Genomic DNA, 14,787 nt, shown 5'->3' with positions numbered 1-14,787 from the left:
GTGACCCTGGACGTCACTGCATTTAGGCCGCAGCTCCCAGTGACCCGTTCCTGCGGCGAGCATTGAAGTTGTCTCTCGTAACCCAGTGAACGAACACATCGAAGGATGAAAGCGAACGTGAAATGTAGCGGGAGATGAAAGACTGCGATACCGAAGAGAGCGCGAGGAGGAAAGAGGAGAAGGCGGGTATGGTGACAGTGTGAGAAGAAAAGCGTAGTGCCGCGCAAGATGCGCTTTGCGGCAGCGATGGCTATGAGATGGCGTCAGAGTAGCGCGGGTCGTCTGTATGCAAACAAAGCGCTGCATGAGCGGAAGTCTGTCAGCGCCACCTTTCGCTATCTCCCGATTAGCCAGGCAGTCGCGCCACATATCGCTCCGTTTGCAACGTGCAGCACGAGAGATTGTCCGCGCCAGCTAAGATATCGCGAAATGAAAACACGTATACAGATGGGCTCAAATTTCGTATTACAGCATATTGTAACCGTCGGTGAATCTTTTTCAGGGCAATTATCGCTCAGGCTACATGTTGGCATTAAAATAATTATTCTATGCAACTGTTACTCCTATATTACTCAATAAATTTCTTGATAGAGTGCTAATAATTAACGTTATTACGTTATGAAATTGGAAGTTACGGCTCTTATATTTTACTGCCGCAAGAGCTCTATCAACACTGAAAATGTGTCTGTGGCGTTCTCGCTTGCTAGCGAGGAGAACCGAAAATGCAAGGCAAGACGTTTTGGTTGTTGTCGTCAATATAGCAATTTGCCTCACAGCATTTGGTAAAGATTAGCAGGCGTTAGCGCACGATGACTTCGCCGTTGCAGCTGTAAGCTGGCTGTAAATATTTCCGCCGGGAAGTGAGGCAGTTTAGTTAAATAGTGCGAGGCAGCGGCAGCAATGGCGGCTAGTGTAATATTACGCGCACTCAACGCCTGAGTGTTGCACATGGTACTGCCGGTAATCAATATCTGCGGTAGGAATTAAACTGTATCAGAAGGGCGTTCTAGCGATATACGGGACTTAATTTTCCTATTTAAATGTGTACCTCTGTCTCATCCCGGGAGCCGGCGAATACTTCAAGATGTCCCGAGCGGTGTATTTACTGAGACGTCTTGAACTTCAACATCGTCTAAACGGATATAAAATACAGTGAAATCAATGAAGTTGAGATTATCGGCACATACGATGACTAAAGAAAGACAAAAGCGGCCAGGCGCCGCTTTTGCCTTGTCTTCCCATCATCACAGAGCTCGCGCGCATCAGTATGACTTTCGGGTAGTCCTGGGAGAAAGGTTACTACTGTCACAAACCAAAGTTTTACGAAGCAGTAAGACATCACTTGTCATACTGGTATGCAGAACATTGCCTGCGAGAAAGTCGAGCGTTTTTGCAGAAAGTAGCTTTTTTTCTATGCCCCCATATTTTGCATGGGCAGTGAAGCTTCACTCTATTTCTTCGTGTCTGTACGCGTACGGCTCTCGTCTATCCGACCCGCAACTAAGAATTTCGCTTAACGTGCTCGCAGGCTAGTAACTCTATACTGCATAATATAGAGTACGCGTAATTATTCCGCCCAGCACAATTTTGTCCCTTAACATTTACTGCATAACTTTATTCGGAAAGCAGGGTAGTACTACAGAGTTAAACATGCGACACTTCACTCGCCTGTATTTTGAAGCGACTGCTAACATCAATGCCATCGCAATGCGGAATCCGCTCCCATGGCACCCGCCCGAAAAGAAATGTGCGCTTGGCGCGCAATTAACGCGCTCGGTCCACTGGAAGCAAAATCGTTCTCCCAAATTCAGAAACTTGCCTGCTCTTACTTCTTTGTTATTCGTTCGCCATAGATTATGCTTGACCGTAAACAGAACCCAGTTACCCTTTTCGAGAGAATTCGGGTACAATGAATCTAGTAGAATTGCTGCGTAAATGAGCAAGCATTTCTATGCCTGCCCAACGACAAAACACGTCCGTCCGTCTGTTCCGTAAGACGAATCGCTATAAAGGAATTATTGTATAAAACATAATAAATTCAAAAGGAAAAACGTTGGCGATGGTCAGTGAGCCATCAGTGAGTTCTCAAGAATGATAAGGAGTTGGTGAGGGGTCAGATTGGGCTTATCACGGTTGATAACGGTTCAACGCGGATGGATCGGGTTCTAAAGAGCGATAAGGGCTCATAGTGATCGGAGCAATTCTGATAAGGTTAATGAACACAGATAAGAGATGATAAGGGTCGGATTAAGTCCGATAAGGTTGATAAGAACCAATAAGGTTCGATAGGGCTCGGATCATACTAGATAAGGGTTGCTAAGGATCCTATGTAATGCGATGACGTTGATACCGATCAATAATAGTCGATGAGGCTCGGATCGAGTCCGATAAGGTTGACAACAACTGTTACAGGTTGATGAGGGTAGCATCTTGATTGATAAGGCTGATGACAGCCGGTAAGGGTTGATAAAGATTTATACTGGTCTGATGAAGTTTAATAACATTGATCGCGATACCGGGCTGCATGGAGAGGAGCAAGTGGAACAATTATGTGTATTCAGATAACTCCCAGAGGAGTTTACGCGTGAATTTGTATTTTTATTTTTCTTTGCGCTGCACTTTGATTGGCGAGCGTTTCATGCGGAATGAACTCTGTGCATAAACAACTGAAAAAGCTTTATTTTCCTTAACGAAGAAATTGCTGAACACAGCAAATAAAAAAAGAAATTACGGGGTTTTACGTGCCGGAACCACGATCTGATTATGAGGCACACCGTAGTGGGGGACTCTGGAAATTTGGGCCACCTGAAGTTCTTGAACGTGCGCCTAAATATAAGTACGCGGGTGTTTTCGCATTTCGCCCCGATCTAAATGCGGCCGCCGTGGCAGGGATTTCGGGATTCGATCCTGCGACCTCGTGATTGCCACAGCAAATAGGCCTGGAACCTCTTGGAGCGTATATGCATATGCCTAATGGTACAGAGCGGAGGAAGCATCAAATAGAACATGAACGCACGTGCGTTTTAGAACATACAGCAACTCAGGTAAAAATCTAGGTAAAGAATGTGCCACAGGCTACGGTTATTTTTGTTGTCCGCGTCATAGCTCTAAATTAAGTGCGAATGTCCCGTGTCGGCGCTTTTTACTCTTGCACCAACATTGTTTCATAAGGAAGTCATAGTATTCTTGAACTATCGGATAACTAATTTTGTGTTGTGTCATATGCAACACATTCTAAGCAATGTTTCAAGAAGGGCGCCCTTTTTTTCTTTAATTTATGTATGCTGCTTACCATCTCATTATCTTTCTGCTGCCTTCATCCATGCAAAATTAGAGCTGATTCCAACTCTGTGCCACATCCAGCTGCAAATGAACACACCTGTATGCAGTTCACTAAGGTGTAATTTTTCGCAAAGGGAGCACAGAAGCATTGCGGAAAAAAGGAGACCTAGACAGGAAAGATGCTTATGCGCTCCCCTTTGCAAAAAATCATGTGAGAACAACTAGCCCAACAGCTTACTATTCTAAAGCTTCACTGAGGTATATTTCCCTTCTACTCATAAACTGAATTAATACAATAATCTCAGAGTCAAAATGACGAAACTGTCTTTAAACCGTGACCTCAATTACAAATTTATTCATCATCTTCATTCTCGGCGTTAGTCCCATTCAGTTCCGGGTGCGGCTCTTCTAGAGACTAGTCTTCTACCGTCGACGAGAGTATTCGCAAGAGTTCCGTCTTTAGCATTTGTTCACCTCCCCTGATGCCATGGCGAGATACCAGCGGTACAAATATATCTATGAAGAGGTTATTAACCTCGCAATACAACAAAAGGCCTGAAATGCATGTCAGTACAGCTCATATTCAACCTCAAAGGTTCACGAAAGATGGTGTCCTACGAACGATCTTCGACTGCCAAGGGTTCATTGCTCATTTGAGGGAAAAAAACGGAAGAGACTTTGTCGAGACTAAAGTGTGAAGGGCGGAAGCCTGACACCATTGCCAATAGCGATTTGTTGCGTCGGAAACACCACGGAGGCACACAACTCGTACACTGTTATGTGAATGTTTGTTTGTTTATTAAATGCCTGCAACGTCGTTTACGCCTATGTATATCGTTTCGACGTCTTCTGAGTCCATCATTTCAAAGCTGTCAACTGGGAGGATGTCGGCTTGCAAATCATGGCAGGTGAACTTTTTGTGCTTTATTGGGCCCACATCCAGGATAGCTGCTTCATGATCACTGAAGTGAACAGATATGTAGTCAAGGTTGGTCACACTACTGCGAGTGCTGAAGGCGAGGTCTAGACAACTCCCATGGTTGGTAGTGGCTTTGCTGGGCGGGGTATCCGACTTGAGCATAAGGGAGGTGGGGGTCACGGCGCTTCCGAGCTTTATTTGCCTTGGTACCCGGAGATGGAGCGAGTCGCTTCAAACGCATTGCCTCTTTTGCGTTGGCCCGTCGCGTCTCTGGACTCTGTGGTGTCGGACGCGCCTCGCCGCACTGATGCATGCGACGTATACGCGCAGCCTCTCTTGAGCGCCGCTTGCGTCCAGCGGCTGCCGCACGTCGCGTGTTGGGAGACACTGGTTCGACGAGATGAGGCATCCTTCCCACACGATACCGCAAAGTAAACTGCCGCCACCGCCGCCGCCCAAGCAGACGGTAGCCACACGTGCCTCGCGACAGTGACGTCAGGCCACACAGCGCCCAATCGGGAGGCCACCTCAAGCGCCTGACGACAGTGACGTCAGGGCGCACCGTCGAACACACGGCCGCCATGCGTGCCGACGTGATGAGCCATCTCGCGCGGCGCCGAACCACCCCGACACCCGCACTTGACGACAGTGACGTCACGCACGCGAGCCAATCAGGAGGCGCGCACCTCAGCCTAACGACAGCGGCGTCACGACACAGAGGAGACCGATCAGGAGGCCGGAAAGCTGTGAAAGTTTCTGCTAACGGCAGATGACCTTGACAATGAGCCATTAAAGGCTTCCGCCTTAATAGATTGGCACAACCATCGAAAATTGCTTCTCGTTAAGAGATTGTCTAGTTCTAGTGTGTTCGATCACACCCTCATAAGAATTTCTGGGACGTAACTTGTGAGGATACGGCTGTTTTGTCTCCCATAGGTAGTGGAAGAAAATATGAATATGAAACTCTCGGAAGAAAATATGAATACGCAAAAATTACAACAGCCACCCATTCCAGCAGCTGTGACGGGCTTAAACACTTTCAAGTATTTAAGAAGATGAGGAAAAGAAACATAACACTTCAGACAAACAAAATACATTAGATGAAAAATTATTCGATAAAGTCGGAACCAGATTTAGCACTCATATTAGTCTTATCGTAAAACAAGATGTGCGGTAGTGGTGTCGATTCCTGGCACTAGTGACCGCGTTTTTAGGGGGGGGGGGGGGGGGTTATCCTTGAACACTCGTATAGCGTGCTTTGGTGCATGGTAAATAACATCAGATATTCAAAATAATCCTAAGCGTTCAATATATAAATTTTGCTTTCTAAAGAAACACCCACGTAGCAGAAAAAGAAAGGAACGTTGTTTACACAGCCTTGTGTTACGTGCTTTCATGCCCTGCAAACTGAAACTGAATTATAAGTGTCCCGTAAAATTCAAACCACAGCACGAGAAAAAGAAATCTGGAACACCAGTGGCGTTTATACCGAGCACGACATCCTTGCTTCGTGAAAGCCCTTCTTATAGAGCAGACTTCTGTGAATACCTCATGTTTGTCTTTAATTCACAGCTCCCGAAATGTTTACTCACCTCAATACGAGCGCGATATTTCCTAGCCACGACAGCAGTCAGGCGGGCGAATATTCAATCGAGTGTAAAAGGGTTCGCAGCATCTAGAAACCCTCAGATACCATAAGCCTGTTTAGAAAACAAGACCATTCGATTCGACGGAAAGATCCAGGAAGTGAAGATCGAAGCGCATATATCGACCAAGGCTTCGAAAAACGCGTATTTATTCTAAAAGCGATCAAACTTGACAGAGTTCAGAAGAGAGCCACCTGTATTTTTCCGTTAGTAAAGTTGGCGCAGATCGCATTTCTTGAGTACTCGCTCCTAGGTGGGTGATGAAAGGGCCTTTTGAAATGTGTTTACACGCGCTCTCTGCACTTTCTGGGTAGTTGAAGAAACCAGTAGCTGAAGAAGCCTTTGGCAGCGACGAGATTCCGTGTTCGTAGGGAGTGTTGACAGTAACCCGGGCATCTGTTGTACTTCACGTCAGACGAATTGTAATCGAGACTTTTACAGGCTTTAATTGCGGGCTACATGGTGCCCCAAATCCAGAAATGGACCTTGGCTATTGAGGAATTCAACCGCAATGAGTCAACTGGTATATGCCGATGTCTCCTCGCTTTTATTACTTTGCAATATATATAAATATATTATATATATATATATATATATATATATATATACTGCAAGGAAAGAGAATATGGCGGGAAATAGTTCTCTTATATGGATTGTCTAGTTCTAAAATTACAATAAGTGATTTTTCCTGTGTCGTCAGCTAAACGTCAGCATAAAACCCTATGTGTCATAAAAACGAGCCGAAGCAATTTATTCTGCTTACTGTAGTGCATTATAACTCTCGCTGCACTGGTGCATGTCTAGAAAGCGTGCGCGTCACAATTAGGATTGCAAAGGAATAGATAAGTCAGCAGCTTTATGCATAGGGCAAGGTGTTCGCCGTACATTCCGTTATCAGAACATTCCTTATTAGTGGTGGCTAGTGGATTCAATACGAGGTAGCACGAACGTTTTAGACTTGAGTACCAGAGGCGATTGTATGCGGTATATAGTAGTTGCCCTTTTTGCACTAGTTTCGACGCATTCATCACTGTCGATGTGCAAATGTACCGCTTAGCTGAGTTACACGCTTGAATGCTGGTGAAAATCTGGTCGACCAAATAAAGCTTATTAACTAATAGATATCTCATTTGACAATTCGTTGGTGGTGGACGTAGGAAAATTTTAACGCGAAGTTGAAGCCTTCAACAAGGATGGAAAATATCTCCATTCAAGTTTGGTATCTACAATCGTCCAATATTTGTTTATCGACAACTAAGTACATGGTACTGCATGGTATAAAGACAAAAAGGTGCTAAGCAAACATTTACTCATGTCAGGTGAAATTAAACGTTAGCTTCTCATTTTCTGAGCAGTTTCCTTAAGGCGTAAAAGTCCTTCTTGCCCGCAACGTCCTTTATCAAGCAGAGGAATGCATATTTATCTGCTAATTACCATACCGATTCCGCATTACCTCACAATCTTTACCTACGTATTCCTTTCATTGGTTTCCTTACTATTTTACGTGTCTGACGAGCACTGTTAATTGCACTACACAACCAAGTGTCAGCTCAAGATATACTTCCTGATACGCCAATAAAAAGAGAGAGCATCAATTAAACATTTTTAACTGTAGCACCTGTTCCTGGGGGATTAACAATACGTAGTGCAGTTACTAGTCAACAAAGATCGACTCCGAACAGTTTAGAGGGAGTGATTGAACGTGCCTGCAGTTAATGCGCCCGATAATTGTCCCTCTCCATTTCTGAACATAGGGTAAATCGAAAACTTTACAGGAAGGCTATTGTTCGTCCATGAAGCATCTCAGGCCACCTGACACGTAGAGCTGCCCCGAGCTGGCCAGATGTTGGGAGGTAGGGTAGTGCGGCGCCCTGTTCTGTACCCGCCGGCGCTGCAGTGTCCGCATCCGCGGAAACCGAACCCGCTTTGTTCAGGAGACGAGGAGAGTATGATAAATGAAGCGGGAAGTCACTGCTCCATCTACAGGAATCAATGGACTAACTAGACCGTGCTTAACTTGAAGTCGAACTGATGAGCTTTACAAACTAGCACCAACAGAAAAGATGATGAAGGCTCAACAGGAGATCACAAGAAACAAAAATTGATCAGGCGGAGAGTTCCTAAAGCTGCGGGAAGCCTAGAAAGATAATCATTAAAACCAAGCAGGCAATGCGTCTGTATATATGTAGCGACCGTCCGTCACTTCGCCGTGCCCCACCGCAGGGGTCATTCCCCATGCCCCGGAAATCCAATTCACGTCGCCGTGGGGGTCAATGCCCCCTGCTCTTTCTTGGAACCGAGGTGGCTGCCCGACTCGCGGGCCACCACAGCCACACGGCAAAGGTGCTTTTACTTTTGAATAAAGCCACTCGACTCTCCGTTCACAAGCAGTCAGAACGTGTATTCCTTGCCTCCGCCAGACCGGGCTCCCAACGTATATATGGTACGGCGCGGGGTAAATATCGGTGGCTTCGTGTGAACGAGAATGTTGGCAGGAAATAGGGGAGTGTATTCCTTCGCGTGTGCCGAGATTAGCCTTGTGGATCATCGCATTGTAGAGCACACAGCCTACCTGAAGACCAAGCCCGTGCGACGCGGGAACCAAGGTAGGGCGCAGTTCTGGTAATGGAAAAGCTATGTGTTTACCTAAATGCATTGGAATTGAAGAGAGAAGGAGAGAGAGAGGGCGTGCAGCAGTTGGCAATGACCAGCAGGGTACGGATTACCTGGTTCTATCAGTCAGAAGCCAAGTTTCCGAAGTTTTTGTGTTGATTGAACACGTACACAAACGTAAGTGGCAAGCACAGTGGAGGCAGCGGCGCTTACGGTTGAAATAAGCGTGTGTTAGTTGGGATTACAGCAAATAACGCATTTTTATATTAATTTGCTTTCAGCCTTCTTTACAAAACAATGTGATGAGGAAATCAGTGCCGCTAAAGGTAAACGAAACATTGGCTATCCTCTTAAAGATTTCTGGAGCGCAGTTTTGGCAAACATTGCGTACGACCAGTGGCTGCACTCCAAGTGAACTCAATGGCTTTTACATTTTTCATGTGTCTCAGCCCCTATTTCACCTTTTTTCACAGGACGGCAGCTCTGATAATATTGTTTTTTCTTTTTCACAGTTCATATTCACACGGCTATCTCGCCAATGATGGTTCGCCTTTCTATTGCAGCAGATTTCCTGTTCGGGATCCCATATAAGAAGCGTCTTGAGCTCTCTCTCATCTCTTCATGAACACTCATTTTAGATTGAGCGCCTAAGGACGTAATAAAGTTTTTAATAGCATATCTGTCTTATTTGGCGAACGCGGTTTACGTGGATCGTCTCATCCAGCCAAAAGACATATGAAAAACAATATGCGTGCCGCGAGCAAGTAGTGCCTTTGTTTAGATTGCAAAAATCCTCCTTTCTTTTCTTCACATGCGACAACACACAAGTTTACTTATAAGAACTTGAAAGTGAACATCCAACTAAATACATTTAAGCTGCTCTTTAGTGCGCGTCTAGTAATATGAAGTACCCATACTCGAAAATTGCATATTTCTGCGCACTCGGGAAACAGCAGGGATGTAGTTATTTCCCACAATGTTTCAGAAACGGCGGGTCGTCAACTGCAGCCTAATTATCACATTGATGGCACAAATAAAAGATGGATATTCAGAGAAATAAAGAGAAAGGAGGTGCGAAAGGCGGAGAGGTTAACCGGGAGATAAGAATCCAATTTGCTACCCTGAACTAGAGAAAAGGTAAGGGGAGACAGAACGGTAAACAAGAAAATCGCCGACGGAAATAGAGAACTAAAATACATCGGCAAGCTTCATCCGATAGGAATAAATGCTCAAACGAACAAACATTCGCGAAGGATCTTGCATAAAATCATTCTGGATGATCTGTATATCTGTATGTCTGAGCTAGTGTCAGTTATTTTCCAGTGAGCTATAAATTATGATCGCCGCTCACGGCACCATGCAGCTCTTCTCGGCCGCTGCTAGTATAATTTAACCGCCATCAATGCGTTGTCACTCAAGCCCGTCTATCATATTAAATCCAGAAGACAGAGAGAGAGAGAGAGAACTGGAAAGGGAGAGGAAGGTGGGGAGGTTAAGCGGACGCGCGTCTATTTTACTACCAGACACCGGGGAAAGTAGTAACCGGTTGAAAAGGGAAAAATAAGGGAAGACAGATATCACAAGTCGCGCGCACTACTGAAGGAGCACCGCAAGTGTACAAACAGTCGCAGAGGCTTGTCGACTTAAAATACTGTGGCAAGAGCAACGTTGCTTCTTGCGCCGACGCCGCGCACGGCCTTGGTCCAAAATTCTTGGCTTCTGGTGGTTGAATGCTGCCCAGAGAGGGCGGCGCTTGACGTCATAACGAGAGCATAATCCCAGGAGGTCTTCAATATATACTCGATTACGCAGGAGTTGAAAGTAAGTGTGTCAGACATTCAAATGAGGAATCAGTATCCTTTAATTAATGGAACCCCAATCCAGAGGTTACATACACCAACGTTGCATTGGAGCGGGAAATTTTTCATGGCAGTCGCAGCTTTAAGGAATGATCAAGCTTATGTAGGCGACACTTCGGGCAATTAGAAGGCGACCGATAAGTGTACGTGATAATCAAAGCCAGGAAATAAAGTCTCCTTGCAGCATAGGTTCTTGATAGGGGGATCTGAACCGCCCGGGTCGCTTCATGGGCGGACCGGGCCGCCTCATCGGTGAAGTATTTACCAGTAATACCGGTACCTCCTGAAAACCAGTGAAATATTATGTCGTACGTATTTTTACGAGCTGGATGGTGATCATTTCTTATCTCTTGTACCAGTTACTCGTGAATGTTTTGGCGTAGGAAAAACTACAAGGCACGAAGGACGGCCTTTAAGTCGCAAAATATGACACATTTTCGTGGTCGCTCTTGTAAGATGTGTTGGTATAACAGCACACCGTACAGCAAGCTCTGCCGTCATATATGTTGTTATAAGCGACATTTTTGACTAGTACAGCCGGAATGAACTCCAGAAGGAATTGTAGTGATGTAAGTGCGGTGCACTACAGTCCTCTTTCTCTATTTATTACCATCATTCCACAACATCACCTCTATACTAGGCTTCAAAATGAGGCGGCACTGGAGTCTACGTTACGAGGCTTGCTCTACTACTTCAGATTTCGCTTGGGAATGGGCAGATGACGCTGAGAGATCAAGAATGTCATACGGAGCTAAGTGACGTACATTTTTATTACTGCGCTGTTTTGTGGACCGTGCCAGTCACATGTATAAAACGAGGGTCTGTTTCCTGTGATAAATATATAACGTTCATCGATAAAAATGTTGCCGATGTACCTGCGGAGAGTTTCGAATCACCGACAATGTCAGTCTCAAAACTACCCTAGATGTACGTCACAAAGACCGCCCTTGCACTTTATAACAACGACACTGAAACCTCCGGCGATCATTATGGGGTTGAAACAGGCTGTGCTATGAAGCACTGCTATGAAGCATTGATGCGATGCTTCATAGAAGAGCGTATTTGTAGTCTTTAGGGGTCAAAAGATTCGAAGGGTATCTGCGTCTTTTTCAGTTATCGAATGGCGACCTTGTGTTAGTGTATAATTTGTGACATGAAAAAAGATCGTCAGATATAACCCCAAATGTTCTATATGTTTCATGTCGACTATAGCGCATCGATTAGGTTCAGTTACCTCAAGCTGCTTGACAAGCATTATTAGCAGCATCAGGAATTCTATTGAAGTTTTACATTTGGTTAGCGTATTCATGGGGCATCGATCAGAGCGCCGTAACGATATGTTTAACTATCACGTTGAACATCACTATGGACGTTGTATTGTCAGAAGCCAGGTCAACTTTTTTTTCGTTATTGAAATGAAAATAAAAGAGAGAGAAGTAGTCGCCTTATAATAGTGACGGCTACTCTTTTTCACATAACGGTAACAACAATATAAGAAAGATGTGTAGGAAAAATGAAAAGAAACCATGTCATAGGGTTAGAAATCCACAGCACACAGTCCTATACAGCTATGAACAAATAAAAATAAAAGGCAAATTAAGTTGCACCACAATAATTGTTAACAAAGTCCCAAACACACACCAGCGGCCGTGATGTAGACTGCCATAAGCATATAAACAAAAGAGTTCAACTCTTTTGTTCACTTACAAAAGGAGGACCTTTATAACGTTCTCAGTACACCCTCGGATCCCCATCTCATTTCAGCCTTGCAAGAAACGCGAGTCTAGCCTGCTGGAATTTCTTCGGTTTCGGCTATTTTACAGTTATCGGCAAATGGGGACAGAATAAAATAAGAAGCATACATAGTGATAGAGTTCTGAAAAATATCTACTATACGTAATAGCACTGTGTACGTCAATATAGTTATTAGAAGTACATGTCATTTGGTTGCTTGTTCTTAAAGGAGCTTAATAATTGCCATGTTTTTGTGACTTTAGAAGAAACGGTCAGGCGGTCAATGCGCGAGTAACAGAAAAGACTCAAAAAGACATCAGTTGAAGGAATGACTTGAGGAGCGTAGCAGCAATGCGTCGGGTAATATTGAAGGAGTTAAGATGGCGACAAGGGGTCTGGGGTGTAGAGCATGGGGTAGCTGGAAGGCAACGGCATGGTCTTTCAAAGGACGTTACCCCATACAAAGTGCGAAGAAAAGTGCTCGTGACCGCTCTCGCAAAACTGGACGATCGCCCCTTTACAGAGGAAAAAGCTCTAAGACATTGGTCCAGACGGGCTTCGGCACTCAAGGCCTTAAGGGCTTTGTTGAAGTTTTTAAGGACATGCCAATTTTTCGACCGCCTTTGAACGTTGTAGCGCGTAGTTTCGCGTTACTGTGTGAATTTTCTTTTTTTCCATTTTTTTCTCTTCTTCTTCTTTCTCTTTTTATTCCCTTTACCCCTTTCCCCAGCGCAGGGTAGCCAGCCGGTACTTACACTGGCTAACCTCCCTGTCTTTCCTCTCCTTTGTCTCCTCTCCTCCTACCCCAGGAGCTCAACGTAGGCGTCATCACGGCGGTATACAGAAGGGGCGATGCCCTGTGTGGCTGAGGCGCCGAAAAAGGTATCCTGGCGTCTGCGACTTTAAAATGTGTTGGTGAGGGTGTTTCAAAAAATAAATTAAAATATAGACAAAAAGAAAAAGAAACAAGAAAGGGGGAAACCGAAACCGGAATAACAAGTAGGAGAGTGACATGAGTAAAAGCGGGTGGGGGCAGGTGTAATGGGAAAGGGGGTCGTACAATTGATATAAACGTAAAAACATGAAAGAGTATATTAAATTGAGTAGTAGGCAGGGGAAAAGTAGAAATGGAGGAATATGCGAGCTTAAGAATCAATGTTAGCTGGTGGAACAATGTGTTTTGTGCCTTGGTTGATGATATCAGAATTTCAGATTTAAGTTACAGGTTTAAAGATTCTAATTTGCCACGTACCAAATTAATACTTGTCGGGTGTAGGCTTTTGAACTTGTGTATGATGTATTATTCCGTATATTTCTTATCGCGAGATGAACGGAAATTTGTCGGTAGTACATAGAGCCTTGCTTTGTCGAATATATGACCATGTTCACTGAAATGGCGGGCTACGGCTTTAGGTACATTGTGTTTTGTATCTGCGTGGTGACCATTGAGTCTCTTATGAATTTCTTGTTCAGTCTCACGTATGTATTGTTTGCTACAGGCCACGGCGGCCGCATTTCGATGGGGGCGAAATGCGCAAACACCCGTGTACTTAGATTTAGGTGCACGTCAAAGAACCCCAGGTGGTCGAAATTTCCGGAGTCCTCCACTACGGCGTGCCTCATAATCAGAAAGTGGTTTTGGCACGTAAAACCCCATAATCTAATCTGTTTGCTACAAGCGGCAGATTCTAGACAATAAACTACGTTGCTTGATGTGCAGCTGAAACTCGAAGTTACCTTGTGTGAGTAATTCGACGCTGTACTTTTTACTGTAGAAGCAGATTGAATATATTTGCATGTAGAGCACCTGGGGCGGCCTCAGGGACTGGTTCTTAACTTCGTCTTCGTCTTTGTATGGACAAAAATATTCTTTAAATTATTGTTGCGTCTGTAGGCTACTCTGGGCGGGTCGAGAAAAATCCTATTATATTTCTGGTTGCTGGTATAACACAGTGTCTTTTCAGATATTATTTCCGAGCTATCGCCTCCCAACGAGGGGACATTTGCTCGTAGAAAGTGGCCGGTATCCTCGTTAACACTGATTTCATTTGCCATTGGTTTCTAGAACGCTATATCCATAACGTATTCATAGTATCGACACAGCTGTGTGACAGTCCGAGTCATCCAATAGAAAGGTCGGCCATGAGGGAGATATTGGCGAGAAAGTTTCTTCGTGAGGGCTTCGATTCTTCTGATGGCTAAGTGTAATTGCCCTCCTATGCGATTTTATACAAGCTCACATATTATTTTGTTCCCGGAAAGGCACGCTACTGCTGGAGGAAAACGTCGCCGACTCGCTTTTTGCATATAGCGGAAGAGCCTCGCATTTTGTGAGAAACGTCAATTGGAGATCGAGTGAGGCATTTGAAAACATAGTCTAGCTTCCAGCAAATGTATATCTGAACGACAAAAAAAAGCTTTGAACGTTCTTCGCGACAATAAGCGTTCCGTATCGACAAAGAAAATCATATTTCTTCGTGTATGAATTTTTCCCCATGCAGAACTACACGTGCGGAAATACAGAACGTCGCTGTTGGGTGGGAAGCAAACATCGAAGCAGGAAGTAGAACATCCATCCAGAAAGAAGGTTTGCTTGCTTTGCATGCATAGTGCAACATGCGAGCTGCGGATTCTTTAAAGAGTCACGCTTCTGAGTCCGTGCGTAGAGAGATTGCGAATTTAGACACCTCCGGTCTTGAATAAGCCCGAACGGAGCGGGCGAGTGTCATTTGAA

The sequence above is a fragment of the Dermacentor andersoni genome, chromosome 4 (assembly GCF_023375885.2).
Source record: "Dermacentor andersoni chromosome 4, qqDerAnde1_hic_scaffold, whole genome shotgun sequence".
Taxonomy (NCBI): domain Eukaryota; kingdom Metazoa; phylum Arthropoda; class Arachnida; order Ixodida; family Ixodidae; genus Dermacentor; species Dermacentor andersoni.
This window is presented reverse-complemented; position numbering follows the sequence as displayed.